The sequence below is a fragment of the Euprymna scolopes genome, chromosome 8 (genome assembly GCF_053919585.1).
Source record: "Euprymna scolopes isolate OS-2025 chromosome 8, ASM5391958v1, whole genome shotgun sequence".
NCBI classification, from domain to species: domain Eukaryota; kingdom Metazoa; phylum Mollusca; class Cephalopoda; order Sepiida; family Sepiolidae; genus Euprymna; species Euprymna scolopes.
Genome location: NC_136489.1, coordinates 165,114,829 through 165,131,581, shown reverse-complemented (window position 1 = coordinate 165,131,581; position 16,753 = coordinate 165,114,829).

Below are 16,753 nucleotides of genomic sequence, written 5' to 3'. Positions count from 1 at the left end.
ACTCATATTAACTCGAACAACACCATTAACTAGCGATGTTTCTATTCACTCTCAGCTGTCAAAAATTAGACTATGTCAAAGTCGGTCTTTTTATAATCTTATTTTTCTCACACATGCAAATTAACGCCACATGTACAGTGTGGAACGATAAAGACGTTTTAAAGAAAACAACATAGCTTTATTTTCAAAATTTATCAAGAAAATCAAATCAGATAACTTGATTATGTAGTAGAGCTGATATTTATTCAATATAATCGCCTTCAACTTCAATTACTGATTCGATACGGGTCCAGAACTAGGGGCATATTTTTCCCACGAGCGTCCTTTGGTGTTGTCGGAGGTCATATGTTGCCTGTTTGTGGATATTTTAAACTAGTTTAGGAGCTATAATTAAAGCTGGTTTTAAGCGAATTTGTTGCTGCGGACTTTCTTTTTACCTCCTACATTTGAAGTTATTTTTTTAATTGACGTGAACACTAGGATGTTTCAATTAAAAGTCAAATATGAACAGGTAAAATTAATGAGGAATAATAGGCGAATCAAATAAGGTATAGTTTTTTTAAACAGTTACATTAATTTTAGCTTAAATTTGCAGGGTTTTTTTTAAATTACAAGTGCGGATTTTCTTTTTGCCGGTACTGTATATATACGTCATATAAATTGGGTCGTGACGTCTGGAATACGAAAATCGGGAAACCATAACATTAGTGTCACTAGTGTTGGAAATTATTTCATTCATTGCCAGCGATCCAGCCGAAATCGATTCGAATCAATTGATATATTGATGACTGTCCTCGGTTCAATGAAAGAAAAATTGGAATCTCGAGAGAGCAAGCCAATAATGTATTAAAAGGCCTAATCGATCGATCTGTCTGCTATGAATCTGACGGTCTCTACGCCTACTTATGATTTTATTGCCAAAAGATCTCGACACCCGTTACCCCATGAGGGATGCTAAGTACAAGCGATGGCATTTATGTAACTATTAGGATAAATTATTTGTTGAAGAGTCAGTCTTTTTTAAACAATTGATTAAAGTTCAATGGGTTTAAAAACTAATAGATCGTTGATCAGTCATCTGTAATTTTCATATTGCACTGCGGGATAAATAAACGATTACTGTTACAAAAGTTGTATAGTTTAAAGTTTGTACTTTTAAAGATGTCAGCAACAACATCACTGTAACACTGTGTGTATGAACGTCTGGCTATCAAGAGCCTGTACTACCGACGCAATTATGAAACCCCGTGCGAGTTTTATAGTTATGTTTTACGAAATTTGCTCTGACGAATCAGACATGCAACAAAAGTTCATCCTTTTTTTATCCTAGGATGCTGGAAAACCTTTTACTCTAATATATTTTTTCATAACCGCCTTCCTTTTGAACTACATCCCCGCCCCATGTTTACCCCATCGTAGCAACACGCAAAAATGTAAATGTACCGTGAACAAACATCACACTTCACAACAGTCTACGTTGATATGTATATGAATGACACTATCGGCCATCTGAGGCTGTGTTCGTAGGTCAGTTGACCAATTCCATTTCTCCATCTCCACCGAGAAATGATCCACGTTCGATTGTGTAAAACTCTCAATAATATCGTCATGTATAACTGTCGTTAACCGTCGTAAACCCAAGACTGTCGCAAATTGTCTGAAACTGTCTTGAACTGTCACAAAGCTCTGGGATACTCTTCAAAAACTGTGCATAAACGTCCCCTATATTTTCGTTTATTGTCCGTTTCTTTGTATTCCAATCACTGCCTTAACTTAATTAACAATTCTATTTATCTTCATTTTGCGTTCCCTTGTAAACATACATTTCATCTACGGACGAATCTATTTCCCTTATACACAACCACCCATACATTTCATCTACGGACGAATCTATTTCCTCGCCTTTGTTATATGCAGGGTAGAAACGATAAAATTGTCGCATGATTCCATTTCCGTTTCATGAAGCTACCTTTTCTTCTTTTGTTGCGCACTATTTACTAGATGTGTACGAATCCCTAGAGCGAGAAGGCCATTCCATCATGTCTGAAAATATTCCACACGTGAGCTCGGAGATGCCATGCTGTACAACTCAGGCTCTCTACCGATCCAAGTTATTACAACAGGATCAATTCCACCTCCATAAAAATGCATCGCTGCATTGCCATGAATAACAGGGACGTCCCCAGGGTGATGAAAACAGTCTCTGGCCAGGGTTATGGTCTTTGGTGTGATTTCAAGTGAGGGCCATACCACCTTACATCTTCGAAGTCGGCTTGAAAGTCCACACTAAAGTGTACTTTAATGTGCTGAAGAATTTGGTGATCCCCTGTTGGAATCTAGCTGGTCGTTGGCAGACCCTGGGTGTAGCAGCAGGACTCAGCGCCAGAACACAAGTCCAAAGAGACACAGGTTTGACTTCATAAGGAGTGCTAGGACTGTACAATTCTCGCACTGGACGCCTCCTCAACCCGTTGGATTATTTTGTTTGGTCATACGTCGATAACATTACCAATATAAACTCCCACAACACCATAGCCAGCCTGATCGCCGCCATCCCCTCTACTACATAATCAAATTAATGGAATAGATTTATTTTTTTAATAATTTTTTTAGAATACAGCTGTAGCGTTTTTTATTTGATTTAGGACAACAACTTTATCATTCCATCTTGGATATGATTGAACAAACAATTTCTCGAATAAATTCGAGAGACTGTTGTCCAAACTTCTAACTCCAAAACCTGACAATCTGTTGTCAAAATGTCCAACTCCAAAACTCCACACTATTCCAAGTTGAGTGCAAACGACTACACACGGAGCACGGCATTCTACCAACTCGTTCATTGTTCTTTTCACGTCATTTTTTATTCACCTGTTTCATTGGCATAGAAATGGAAACAATCTACGTCGATCACGTGACCGTCAACCATAAAATCAACTGTTGCCATTTTGGCCATTCTTTCTTTCTTTCTTTTTTCTTTTTGTTTACTCGACGGATCCTTTGAAGCACGCATACGTGCAAGCCAATTAAGTTATGATTTTTCTACAACCCTCATGATCTCCTTATTACAAACAGGACCGGAGGGGCAGCATCCATATTTGTCGTGTGCTGCTTCAGAGAATCGGAGGTGTCACTTTCTCGTTTCCATCTCCCTCATCACTACCGTCATCGCCACTAGTATGTTCCATCATTCCCTCTCCTGGTTCTGTAGGTCATGTTTCTACGCTCATCCGAATGGACAGTAGGGAATATGGATCATTCCGCAAATTGTACGTGATCTTCACAAGAGGCATAACAGGGGCGGACATTTTTCAGATGACGTGGGATAGTATCAATCACATAGTCTGAGTTGTCGCTATTTTGGCCTTTCTTTCCTTTGTTTTGTTTACTCTTTGAAAGTTTTGTTTACTCTTTGCGAGACAAGTAAGTTATGATTTTTCCGTACAATTTACTTCTTTTTTTTGTTGTTCTTAACACGTGTGAGAAACGTTTATAATATCACAATCATTCGTTTGTTAAAATAGTGTTAACATTTTCAACACGAAATTGTATTAAGCAAAGAAATGAGAAATTCTCGTAGAAGTCAGTAATAAAAATTAAACCTACGTTTCAGTATTAGGTGTCTAATTATGGAAGTTCAAAATCAAATTTGCGAGAAAGATGGAAAATATTTTTTCGGAAGATAAGCTTATTGTTTCATGACGCATTTTTGATCCATATTCCCTTGGATAGTCGGTAATACGAAGCTTAAAAAAATGGATTATTTGGATTCTGATCTTGAGTGTGATTTTCAAAATGTATCGGTCGATATAACCTTAGACCTTCTGCGGGTGTATCTTGTCGAACTCGGGAATAGTTCTGTCGAACTCGGGAATTTAGACGGAATTTCGAACAGAACACAGGAGTAGCGTGTTCTTGTTCAGTCAGCCATGACTGGATAGTGGTCTTAAGTAATTCGCAACTGTAGATTTCGGTCGCCTGCACTAAGGATTGAACCTTCAACCTTCAGTAGAATATAACTTTTTACAATTGATTTTTCCAAGTACTCTAACCACTGCGCCACGGGTCCTTGCGGAAAATCACACTCAAGATGAGAACAGTAGACCAATTAATCCAAATAACCAAATCTTATCTAAAAGATTTAGAAACGTCGTAATTTTAGGACGTTTGAAAAGATCAAGATATTAAATAATAATGGCAAGCAATCTACGAAAGATTAATGCAATCAACAGTACACGTAGTCACTAGTTTTGTCTTCTCTGCGCTAGCCTCTCGAACCAAAGGTTCTCAAGTCCTTCATAACCCTTACTCAAGGTACGCCTTCATGCTGGTCTATCTTCGGCTAGCTCCTCCCACACATACACATCGATGCCAAGAGCGATCAGATCCCGTTTGGCCACGTCTTTAAAGCGCAGCACCGAGTGACCGCGGGTTCTTGATCCATTTGCCAGTTCGCTAAAATGAATATCCTTAGGGAGACGCCCATCGGGCATTCTGCGTAGGTGTCCAAGCCAGCGCGATCGTCGTATCTTGAGTGTCTGCAACAAGGAGCGGCTGTCGGCACGTCTTAGCACCTCTTTGTTGCTAATTCTATCCCACCAATTCATGCCCATGATATGTCGCAAGCATCGGAGATAGTAGACGTTCAGTCTTTTCTCGTGACGAGCATACATGGTCCAAGTCTCTGCTCCATACAGTAGGGTACTCAGAATACAGCATTCGTAGATGCGGCATTTTGTGCGAGAAGTGAGGTATGCTCTTTCACGTAGTCGGTTGAAAGTAGACGCTGCTCAACCTATGCACGTTTGTAGCTCCTGTCCAATGGATACTCCCTTCTTGGTGTCGAATCTAAGATACGCAAAGTTCTCGACAGTCTTTAGTTCTTGGCCATTGATGGTGAGTGGTGATGCGTCACCCTGGTGCATCACAACTGTCTTCTCCACACTAATTACCAAGCAGCGGTCAATTTGTCAAGCAGCCGCTGGAGTTCACTTGCGGAGTACGAGACCAATGCAGCATTCTCTGCAAACAGCAGCTCAAGTAGTAGGACTTTTCGAATCTTGGTTTTTGCGCGTAGGCGAGCCAAGTTAAAAAGTTCTCCATCAGAGCGAGTATGAAGGAGCGCACTGTCTTCATCCTCGTGATTTCCAAAAGCGTGGTGCAGAAGAACTGAGAAGAAGATGCCAAACAGTGTGGGAGCCAACACACAACCTTGTCACCCTCGAAGAAGACTGCGGCTGTCATGTTATCATGGAGCGATTTTATCAAACTAAGAAGAGTTGGTGGACAGCCCAACTTTTGTAGGATGGCAAACAGACCATCTCTACTGACCATGTCAAAAGCTTTCGTTAGGTCCACAAATGCGATATGGAGAGGTTTACGTTGTTCTCTGCATTTTTCCTGGATTTGACGCACTGAAAATATCATGTCCGTGGTTGAGCGCCCGCTGCGGAAGATATTAAATAAAAGTATTTTGTTGGCTTCATTTCTATTTGTTACGGGCGCAAATATAATACAAATCTGAACAACACCCTTGCAAGTACCGTCTCTATCTTGGTGATTGCTGTTTTTTTAAACGCCAATACCATGCCCCATTTGGTGGATGCGAAAGGATTCATAATTCGTACTAGACTACCCGTGGCCCGTTGGGTATGTTATAGCTTGCTATGAAATAATGAGTAAACAGAATGCATGTATAAAATACAAGTGGGTATACAGAATTAATGAATAAACAAGCAAGAATTGAATACTATTCCTCCACTGGTGGGTGAGACACGTTACAAACGACTTCCTTTTTGTCAAGAAACTGTACAATAGCACTACATTAGTAAAAACGACCAACCAATGCGTTTACTCGTATTATCACATCCAACATTTATCATGCTTTTCCTGTTAGCAATGTTTATCACTTCGTTCATCTTCGCGTTGGCATCTTTTCAACGACAACACCCCTGCGTTCTCATTGAACGCAAACAAAACGTTTCTTTAAGCATCGAATTATAAATCATACTAGACTACCCGTGATCCGTTGGATCAGTATATGCTACAGCTTACTATTGAATATTAAGTACACACAACTAATGTATAACGTGCAAGTGAGTATACAGAATTAATGTATAAACAAGCAAAAATTGAATGTACGCATGCGCAAAAACAAACGTGGCGACTATTGCAAACAATACGCAACCTTGCCCACGCGTAAACATTGAATGCACGCGTGCACGAAAATAAACATGACGACCAGTAAAAACGATGCGGAATACATCGAATATTAAAGATCTTAACATCATTGCCCTTAGATTAAATAAAAAAATTCTTTATATAAGAGGGATGTAATCGGTTGAAAACATTGAAAAATAAACAAAACGAAAACAGAAATACAAGGAAAGAGTATGCATTGTACAGGTCCATGCTATTTTTTGTGCGTGAACCCTTAAAATACCAGGAACTAATAGTTGAGTACTATGTAATTTATTTAAGTAAATGTCTCGTCGCTACGTCGTCAAGAAGTGGGGTCTCATTTTGCGTTAAATTTATATAAGAACGTGATCCCCCCATAGTCAAATGATAAATTGTAATCATTTATTTTTTATATCATCTTTAAACGCCGTTGAAACGTATTGAAAATAGATTGTGATTTATTTTTAGGAGATAAAATACCCAAATGTTTTTTATATGTACATTTATCAAGTATATGTTTGCATTTGAAAAAACATATTTGCTTTTTTTTTTCGTTTGTTTGGAAACAAGTCCAACTTGCAATGATAAATACAAATAAAATAATCGTAAATAAATAATTTTGGACACGAAAAACGTAGTTTTTGTTAAATCAAGTTCTAGTTTTAATCACACACAACTTTAGTAAAACATATTTTTTACATATGTAGGTGCACTTGAACAATCGGCACCCCATTAAAAATGTTTCCTTTCGTCTTTTTTCAGACCTTCCTGTGAATTATTGGGCACTAAGCTACCAGATTCTAAAAAAATTGAAAAAAAAATAGCACTAAAACATTTGGAAAGGGGGTATACTTTGACTGACAACAATCTAGAAAATCGATCCCCCATTTTCAGAATCGACTACAGCCCTGATGTGTATATTGACTCCTCTATAATTTTTATTTTGTTTCCTTTTTTTGCGGCTTTTCGCTTTGGAAAAATTCAACCTGCGCTATCATTATTTCTCATTCAATTATTTACGACTTTTCAAAAACTGTTTTTACATTTAATTACCGCGCTATTTTTTTTACATAGTATTACTCTACCAATTGTTCCTTAAAAGGTATGATGAAAATGTTTTAAAAGATTGATTTTGAGATTATATTCTCTTTTATTGTCTTAAAAAACATTTTGAAGTGATTAATAAAAAAAAATATTTTCAAGAAGCCTCCAGAGCATTACTGAAAACACTGATAAAACTTAAAGATGCCCTACTAAAAGCACTACTAAAACGAAGTTTCTGTCTTCCCCCTCCTTGAAGAAAAAATATTTTTAAGTAAGCCCTGAAAAAAATCGTCAAAATCCACAGGAGCACTTCTAAAAGCGGTAAATATGATTGTAAATATGATTATAGTTATGTGTTGTATATTTATATTTAAATTCGTTTTAGTCTTTAACTCAACGGAGGTAAATTACATTTATTTGCAAAGAAAACGCGTTAAAATACGTTAAAACAAAAAGTATTGTCAACCTTGTGTATGCTTTGAATAGCAGTAATGGCTTTGTATATCGGACTTGAGACAGCGTTCAATAGGTAAGCAGATGAATTTTCTGAAACCGGAAGTCAGAAAGCAGACGGACGGTTTAAACGCCTAAGCAAGCTGATCTGAGTTTTGTACTTATACTAGCAGTTCAGTTCGGCTTTGCTCGGGCCCTATGTGCCGTTCAGAACTTGGCCTTTGTATAAAATTTCAATTTTTGAGACCAAAAATTGTCTGAGTAATTTGGTAGAAACCGCAGAGGTAAGTTTCTTTTTTAACTTTGACCCCCATTTTTACCCCTTAACATTTATTGTTTTTGGTCCCAAATAAAAAACAAAACGTTTGCCCCATGTCCAAGTTACCCATATCTAAAGTTTCCAGTGTTTAGACCACAAGAAGACGAGTTTGGTAGAATCTGCAAATGTAAATTCGTTCAACTTTGACATGTTGGCAGCGAAATGTTTGAGTAAATGCTTGCCCTATGTGTGAATAAACATTATGTACAATTTCAAATGTTTAGACCTAAAATTGGCTGAGCAGTTTGCTAGAGACGGCAAAGATCAAATATTTGGAACTCTGACCCCTTAGCAGCTCAAATTTTCGATCCAAACCAATCAAAAACTTGCCCGATCTCTGAATACATCTTATGTAAAATTTAAAATGTTCAGACCAGAAATTTGCTGAGTAATTTAGTAGAGATCGCAGAGGTCACATTTTTTTAAAACTTTAACCCCAATTTTGATCTCATACATTTATTGTTTTGGGCTCAAATAAAATTATGAAGCTCGACCCATGTCCAAGAAACCTACATGTAAAATTTCAAGTGTTTAGACCCAAAGTTGGCGGAGGATATTGGTAACGTTTTCAAAGATCAAATCGCTGAAATTTAACCGTTTGCCAGCCAAATTTCAGACCGAAAACCCTTTAAGAAATGTCAATACCCCTTATGTCAAATGTCGAGTCTGTAGACTGAAAATTGACTTAGTAGTTTGGTGGAGAAATGTACACACAGAGAAATACACACGCATACAGACAATTTAACTTTTATAGATATATAGATAGAAAATATCGCTCATATTAATATTTTGTTTAAGAAGCGCATAGCCTTCAAATCCAAGATAAAGTCATTCGCAAGGTACGCATAAGAATAGAAGATATGTCTCCCCTAACTAACTCGAAAGAGCATATCTTTGAAATTTTATGTGCTCTCTATATATTTATAGACAGATAAATTGTATATAAATTCATATTCTGCTTATATTCTCTAATTGTTCGACTGGCTAAGTATTAGGAAACGCTTCTTGCACTCAGAAATAGAGATTACTAGTAGGCCGCACGGCGTTTTCCCGCGATGCCCTGCGTTGCCCCGCGTTGCCTTACGTTGTCCCGCGTTGCCCCGCGTTGCCCTGCGTTGCCCCGCGTTGCCTTACGTTGTCCTGCGTTGCCCCGCGTTGCCCTGCGTTGCCCCGCGTTGCCTTACGTTGCCCCGCGTTGCCCCGCGTTGCCCCGCGTTGCCCTGCGTTGCCCCGCGTTGCCTGACGTTGTCCCGCGTTGCTTCGCGTTGTCCGGTCATAAACTACGCATATCTTATATTAACGTTAAATTCTTAAAAAAAAAATAATTAAAAAATAACGGAGAGAAACAGAGACATATGCATGCAAGTATTATGCTTCTTTTTTAATTGTTTACTTTTTGTGGGTAAAAAAATACTCGAGCTGAGATCGAAACCAAAACACAAAGTACAATAATCATTAGAGCAGCGTGTCACGTTCTTAAAAAGTATTTTCCAACCTTCTTATTCTAAAAATAATTTAGCAGTCATGTTCCACGACTACGCATGCGCAGTCATAAAAAAATTGACAAACAAATAAAAATCCGATTACCTCCAAATGCCAATTTATCAATTTTGACTCTTTAACGGCTCTTTCTAATGGATTAAAACAGATTAATAAGTTTCTACGTCTGTAGATACCAAATTTCAAATCTGTAGATAAAAAATCGTTAAGTATATAAGTTGAGAAGTGTCCTCACGCGCACGCGCACACTCTCAGTTTTATAGATATACAGATAAATATAATTTTCACACATGAATACTGTTACAGATATTTATTGCGAGAGAAATTGTTGTCAGGAAAAATTAAAATAAAATTCAGCGTACAGTAAATAAACGAAGAAAAATACGACACTATTGCCGCCAGGTGACAGAACAGCCAGACTATGTACATATATATAGAAGTGTTAAAAATCGTGGCGGTCATTAACTTTGTCTAAAACACCTTGCAAGTCGGGGTTTACACCTGACTTCACTTAAAATCAAAACATCTACGGGTGCTATCTAAAACACTTTTAATACCATACGTCTTTTCGAAGTAAAAGTCGGAGAGTATTTTAATGATTACTTTGCTGAGTCTTATTTGTTAGTTGGGTTTCCGTCTTTTAAAAACGATCGATTTGCTTGACATTCGTTAGAAATAGACCATTTCCGTTTGTCACATAGCATTTTTATTAATCTATAACTTTTAAATGTCAGCAAAAATCTTCTTTAAACTTGTATGTTTTACTTTGAAAAATAGTTTTCCTAGTGTTGGTTAAACAATTAATCAATTAAAAACCTTTGAAAGTTAATTATAAATTAAATTAAAAAAAAGTACCTTTTTGTTCCACATGACATTCATACTGGATGTCATATCGAAGCTCGACAAAAATATAAATTAATTAACACGTAACATGTTTTATTTTAAATACAGACATGGGAGGAGAACTCTCTGTCTTTATTTACATGTTGACAATAAAGAGAAAGTAAACACGTAGTTACTCGTTTTATCGACAGGCAAAGAGAAGGTAACTCTATTACTCAAAAAGCTTAAATAACATGTCAGCACAAACCCAAACAAGGTGAGGCACCTTTTCACATGGTTCAAGAGAAATAATTGCTACAATTTTCACACTATTAAAACCTGATTAACATTGATAATTATTGCAAAGTGATTGATCTGTCAAGTATTAATTTGAGTCCGTGTCCTTTCGTATTTCAAGCTTTGATTTGAAAAAGACTATTCTTTTGTTTGCCTTGCTATAGTTTTAAAAAAATCGTTTTTCGTCTGTCATGATTTACTATAAATAATATTGCTTTAATTTCTTACATTTCTGTAAAGTATCGGCAAGTCGACATATATTTGAGAACCTTCGTTGCCATGAATGTCTTAAGTAGCCTGCTTTCGCCTCTTATATAAGCGAACGAGTCTACTTCTATGGGGTGTGACGCTAAGACCACTTCGGTCTTGTAATTGGGCGTCTTGGGTTTGATTCCACCTCTACACGCTTCCACATCTCCGGGGGCCACAAGATACTCGCGTTGTGATCCAAAGTTTTAAGGCTCTGGAGTAGTCGTGCGACGTGCCCCATGTCTGTTGGAATAGGTTCCTGAGTGGTCGCGTCACCCTTCTGCTACGACGCACCAGTTGGTCTTCCTTAACCTCCATCATCCCAGGGGATGCTGTGTTATCCATCCCCATCTTTGCTGGCAGACTGTCGCATGTTTTGGGCTTGTGTTTATCCGTACCAGTGGTAGACAATTCTCCCGCTATATCGGGCCCTGTTAGGTTGCCTATGGTATTCAACATTCCTGGGAGCCCCTCGGGTATCGAGTGACAAGAGTTCATTGTTCGGAGAGTTTCTACGATTGCGACGGGTTATCCGGTTGGTAGCAGATTTCCTATATCGTCGACGTCGTATAAAATATTGGCAAGACGACGTATATTTGAGAACTCTCGTTGCCGTGAATGTCTTTTTTAAGTAGCCCGCTCTCGCCTCTCATCTAAGTGGGCGAGTCTACTTCTATGGGGGTTGTGACGCCAAGACCACCTCGGTCTTGTAACTGGGCGTCTTAGGTTCGATTCAACCTCTACCGTTTCATTCTGATAAAATCTTCTTTTTTTTTCTAGGTTACACTTGAAAAAAATGCGCAAATTAACGGTTTTCACGAAGAAAATCAATGTTACTTAGGAATAATAATTCAAGTAAAACTTTAACGTTATGACAATTTCTGACTTATTTTACTTTATACTCCTTTTCTTTAAAAAATATTATTTTTTTATAATAACATAATATTGTTCAATAATCATAATATAACTATAGAACTACACAGGTCTATTAGCACTAATAGTTAACAAAGTCCTTAAATCTAAACAGGTTTATTACAGGTTTACTTATTATTAGATTATTAATACATAATGAGTATACGGCATAATCACGTTGACACATCGGTCCCCGCTGGATCACTGAAGTTAAGCAACGCTGAACCTAGTCAGTACTAAATGGGTGACCATTTGGGACTTTCATGTGCTGTATGTGCTCTCCGCTTATCTCGGCATTGTTTCCAATCGTCCTGGTCTTCTCTTTGCCCCTGGACTCAAATAGTGCCGATTGAGGAGAGGTGTGATTATGGATGGCGTAACCCTTGCCTTGCGCCTACAGGCGGTATCCTTTGTCTTTTGAGATTGAACGGAGGCATCGCATTCCTACATTGATATTCTGTGTTTATCAGATTATTTGATTTCAGTTAATTATCTCTAGCATAAAATTGTGAAATCTATTGCTGTAGTCTATTTTACACTTACGTAAAAGTAATTCTTATTTATAATATATAGTTAGTTTTTTTTAACTAATACCAAATTGAAAACTGTCAGAAGTTCCGTCCAGATTCCCTAGTTCGAAGGAAAGATTGCCGAGTTCGACCAAATATACCTGAAGAAGGCCGGAGGTTACATCCACCGAAACATAGTGAGATTAACACTCAAGATGACCACTACTCTTCATATCTACCGGTTTTTTCCTCCGTGCATCACTTTCAGCTATGTTTTCGCTATATTTCTAGAACGACACGAAAGGGATTTTCTTATTCACACTTCTCCCTTTTGGTCTAAATTATAGCATCGAGGAATATAGTTTATGCGCGGATTGTAATGCTAAAAACACTGAGATTGTGTAGTTTTAACAGAAACAATCACGTGATAAAATCACATGTAGATTTTTTTGTTCAATTTTTTAATTAAATTTTCACCCCAAACAAAGAACAGTGACACTTTGAAGTAGGGGGCTACTATCAGGGGCATGTTGTAGGGGTATTGTGAATATAGATGAGTTGCAAGATGCCTGTTTACATTACACTTGAACTTCTGCATGTCAGTACAGCTAAGAAAGCAGAATCCAGGAGTGGAGTTCCAAAGCCTAGCTGTTCTGGAGAATAAACTATTGTAGTAGAATGCTTTCTTACACATAGGGATCTCTACTGTGAAATGGTGGGATTTAGCTGTTCATCGGGTTTGTCAGGAGTATTCACGCCGAGGGGGTACCAGTAAGTGCTTCATTAATTCAAATTTTTTAACGCTAAATGTATACATTGTATCGGGTCGCGTATTTAATTGTTCCTCGTAAAGTAAAATATAAGAATATACAAAAAATTGATTTATTTTAATTCTCAAAGTTGAAGGAACACATCTTCAAACAGAAATCTACCATAGGATCAGACGTGAAACAATATTTTTGATTATTGCGATCACTGAAACTTCACTGTTATATATAAGTTTTGTACATTCGAATCGTTCATAAACGTTTACTAAAATGCACCTTCAACCCATTTCTAAATCTCCTGTTTACACTTCGTTATTCTAAGAGCTATCACGCTTTATAGCCACGTGTCAATATCTTTCCAATCGGTTGTTAACCTCACAAAACGATTAAATTCTTGCAATTAGGTTGTGGAGAAATTCTTATGGAATTTTTTATTCTAAATCATATATTTTCAAATAAGTTTTCGTGAAAATACACGTACTTTATATATCATATAAAAACGTTTTCAGTTCTATCTAATCGTTTAAATTACAATCGTTCCAACACAACTGTTTCTTTTGCAAAACGTTGGGTACAAGATGGCAAAAAGCAAATTAGCACAGCTGTAGATCAATTCAGGGTAGTCCGAAAAACCGCCGACACAGATCGCGATATTATCGAAGCGTTTGGCACAGGAACAACTACAGAACGCACAGTACAATAGTGGTTTAAAATGTTTGTGGCAGTTTACGCAACAAGAACGACTCGTTTCCCGACTAGGATGTGACTTGCGATGAAAATGGGTTTCAGCTCAGGGGTTAGACGCCGACGAAGCTCCATGACATTTCCTGGAGCCAAAAGAAGGACATGGTTTTTGATAAGACGTCTCACCCATTACAGCTTTCTGAATGCAGGCGAAACCATTACTGCAGAAAAATACTGTCAAAAAATCGATTAAATGTATCAGAATCTTCGACAAAATAATCCAGCAATATTCAAGAGAAAAGGCCCAATTCTCCTACAGGACAATGCCCGACCCTGCAAAAGTTGAACAAATTAGGCTACGAAACTCTCCAGCCCTCTAACCTATCGACAACCACTTTTACAAGCATCTCGAAAACTTTCCGTGTGGGAAAGGCTTCAAAAACCTAAACATAAATGCCTTCATCGCCACCAGAACACAAGATTTTTAAGTTACTGGCATAAATACACTTATTTTGCATTGGCAAAAGTGTATTGATTTTGATGGTGCGTATTTCGATAAATTTATTTTTGTTTGAGCTGAGATATGTTCATCTGAATTTAAAAGTTAAAAACCGCAAGACCTTTTTTGTCAACCTGATAAATATATTAATAATGTTTTTATTTCACGTCTCATTCAATAATTGTTTTAGCACATCATTTATAACGTCTTAAGCCTGACCAATAAAATCTTTCAGACAAAATTCGATTTCTATTATCATTGGTTCTCCATTAGTTCGGTGCTTTTTTTTTTGTAAGATGATTTGTTTTTTGCCTCGGAGTACGCTCTTGTTTCTGATATTAACCCTTCAGTGGCTCAATTTATTTTCATTTAGTCATTCTTTTGATCACAACTATTAGACTTCAAGCAATACTTGAAAAATAGAGCTGTAGGGGGAAGTTCAACTCGGAAAATCGGTTCGATCGTTATGATCAACTCACACAACGTGCATTGTCTTGGTGGAAGAACACATACTTCTATTTTGATGGCTGTTTTCGCAATTTTCTGAACACATTTCGAACACAGTTTTCTCATATAGAATCCTTTCATATAACAATCTGAGTGCACAGTCTACTGTCTATAACATTTATCTGATCTGTCCCTTCAGCACTATTTGTGTGTGCATAGCCGCGTTTTATATCAACATATCATCTATTAAACTTTTTGACTATGAATGAGTCGGCAAACAGCACTTCCAAAGCCATTGCTTTCAAAGAAGCCTTCTCAACCACAAATAGCTATGGCCAAAGATACATTACTCTTCGGCTCCTATCTTTCACATAGAACATGAGTTGGAATAGATACACTGAGAGCATTGCCGCAGTTGCTGCGAGGGAGGTAGACAATATTTATTTGCTCCCCCACCGAGCAAATTAGGCACAAGGCCGATTTTTAATGTGAGGAGTGAAGGGGAGGGGGAAGGGAAAAGGGGAACAGCTCCCGAGAGGTGGGAAATGGGAGCTGGATAGTGATTTGCCAGCTGGCCCCTGTAGGGTTGCCCCTACATGGACCAGAAGATTACCACAAGGGCAACTGTCTTTGCTTGCAGCATCTGCCGGAACAGATACTACACTTTGATCGACTTTGTTTGCAGCATCTGCCGGAACAGACACCACACCCCGATCTTGGCCCAAAGGACACAAAGGTGCTCCCGCGTCTACCGTGCTAAAAAGTTACTTACGCCTGAAAGTATCCTGTACCTCTACAAGGCCACCATTCGTCCATGTATGGTGTTTTGTTGTCACATTTGGGCTGGTGCGTCTGCTACTAGTTTCTCACTCCGGGACAGGGTTCAAATAGGAATCGCCAACCTAATAAGGCCTTCACTGTCGGCTAGGCTTCAACTTCTGTCCCCTTGACAAAATGTCGCACTCCTTTGCCTGTTTTACAAGTATTTTAATGGCAAACGTTCCGACGAAATACAAGCTCTACTACCCCTTCGACATAAATGCCCCGACAAACCCGACAAGCAGCAAAATCCCACCCCTACACGATAGAGATCCATAGATGTAAGAAAGTTTTTTTTATAGAATGGATCAAGAGAGAGAGAGAGAGGAGTGTGAGTTATAGTGTAGACACGTTGACCGAAAGTCAAGACAAATTGATTGGATTGCGTGTGAGTCATGTGATCAGGTTAGCTGAATTGGAGATATTTGATTGGGACTTGAAAGAGAGCAGACGGCTTCGTCGTTGTCTCATCCCCTTCGCTGGGGGGGGGGGGGGTGAGACGAACGCTGACGTGGTAGAAATACGACCTAGAAGAAGAAACCACAAAGGCCAAATTCACTTTCCATACTTCAGCGATCGATCTGGAAGGTGAATAAAAAACTATAGAACCAAGTTCTTGTCTTGGAGTTAAATAAATCTTCGCTCCAAAAACAGGTACCAGTCTCCCTCCCAGACGAGATGCTCCAGATGGACCAACAAAATGGCAGAAGGTATGTTGAAAATGCATGTCACACACACAACGACATTAACTCTGATAAGATAATCAAACACTCGATCCTTTATGGTACGACAACATAAAAAACACTCAATTTGGTGCTCATGTAGTAGAATGTACCCTGTCTCTAGATGAAACACTAAGACTCTTCCTAAGACGAACAACAACAATAATACAGAATATACCTCATCTTCATACCACCTGTATATAACAAATAGTCATCTAGTATATAACATTTTACTCTAATAGTTTCTTCCGTAGAACTGCTAGACTTTACTCGTATAATTCACTTTCGTGTTTCTGCTTCCCCAACTGTACTGCCATGCAGAAGTTCAAGTGTAATGTACACAAACATCTTGCTACTCAACTCCCTACATAGTATCCCTGCAAATTTCATCTCAGATAGTTACTCCTGACATCTTAGTAGGACTGTACTTTGTTTAAGGTGAAAACGTAACAAAAATATTCTCATCAGAATACAATGGTTTATTATCAATTAGAAATTTAGAGTTTCCATTATGTTCAAAATTTCCGCTA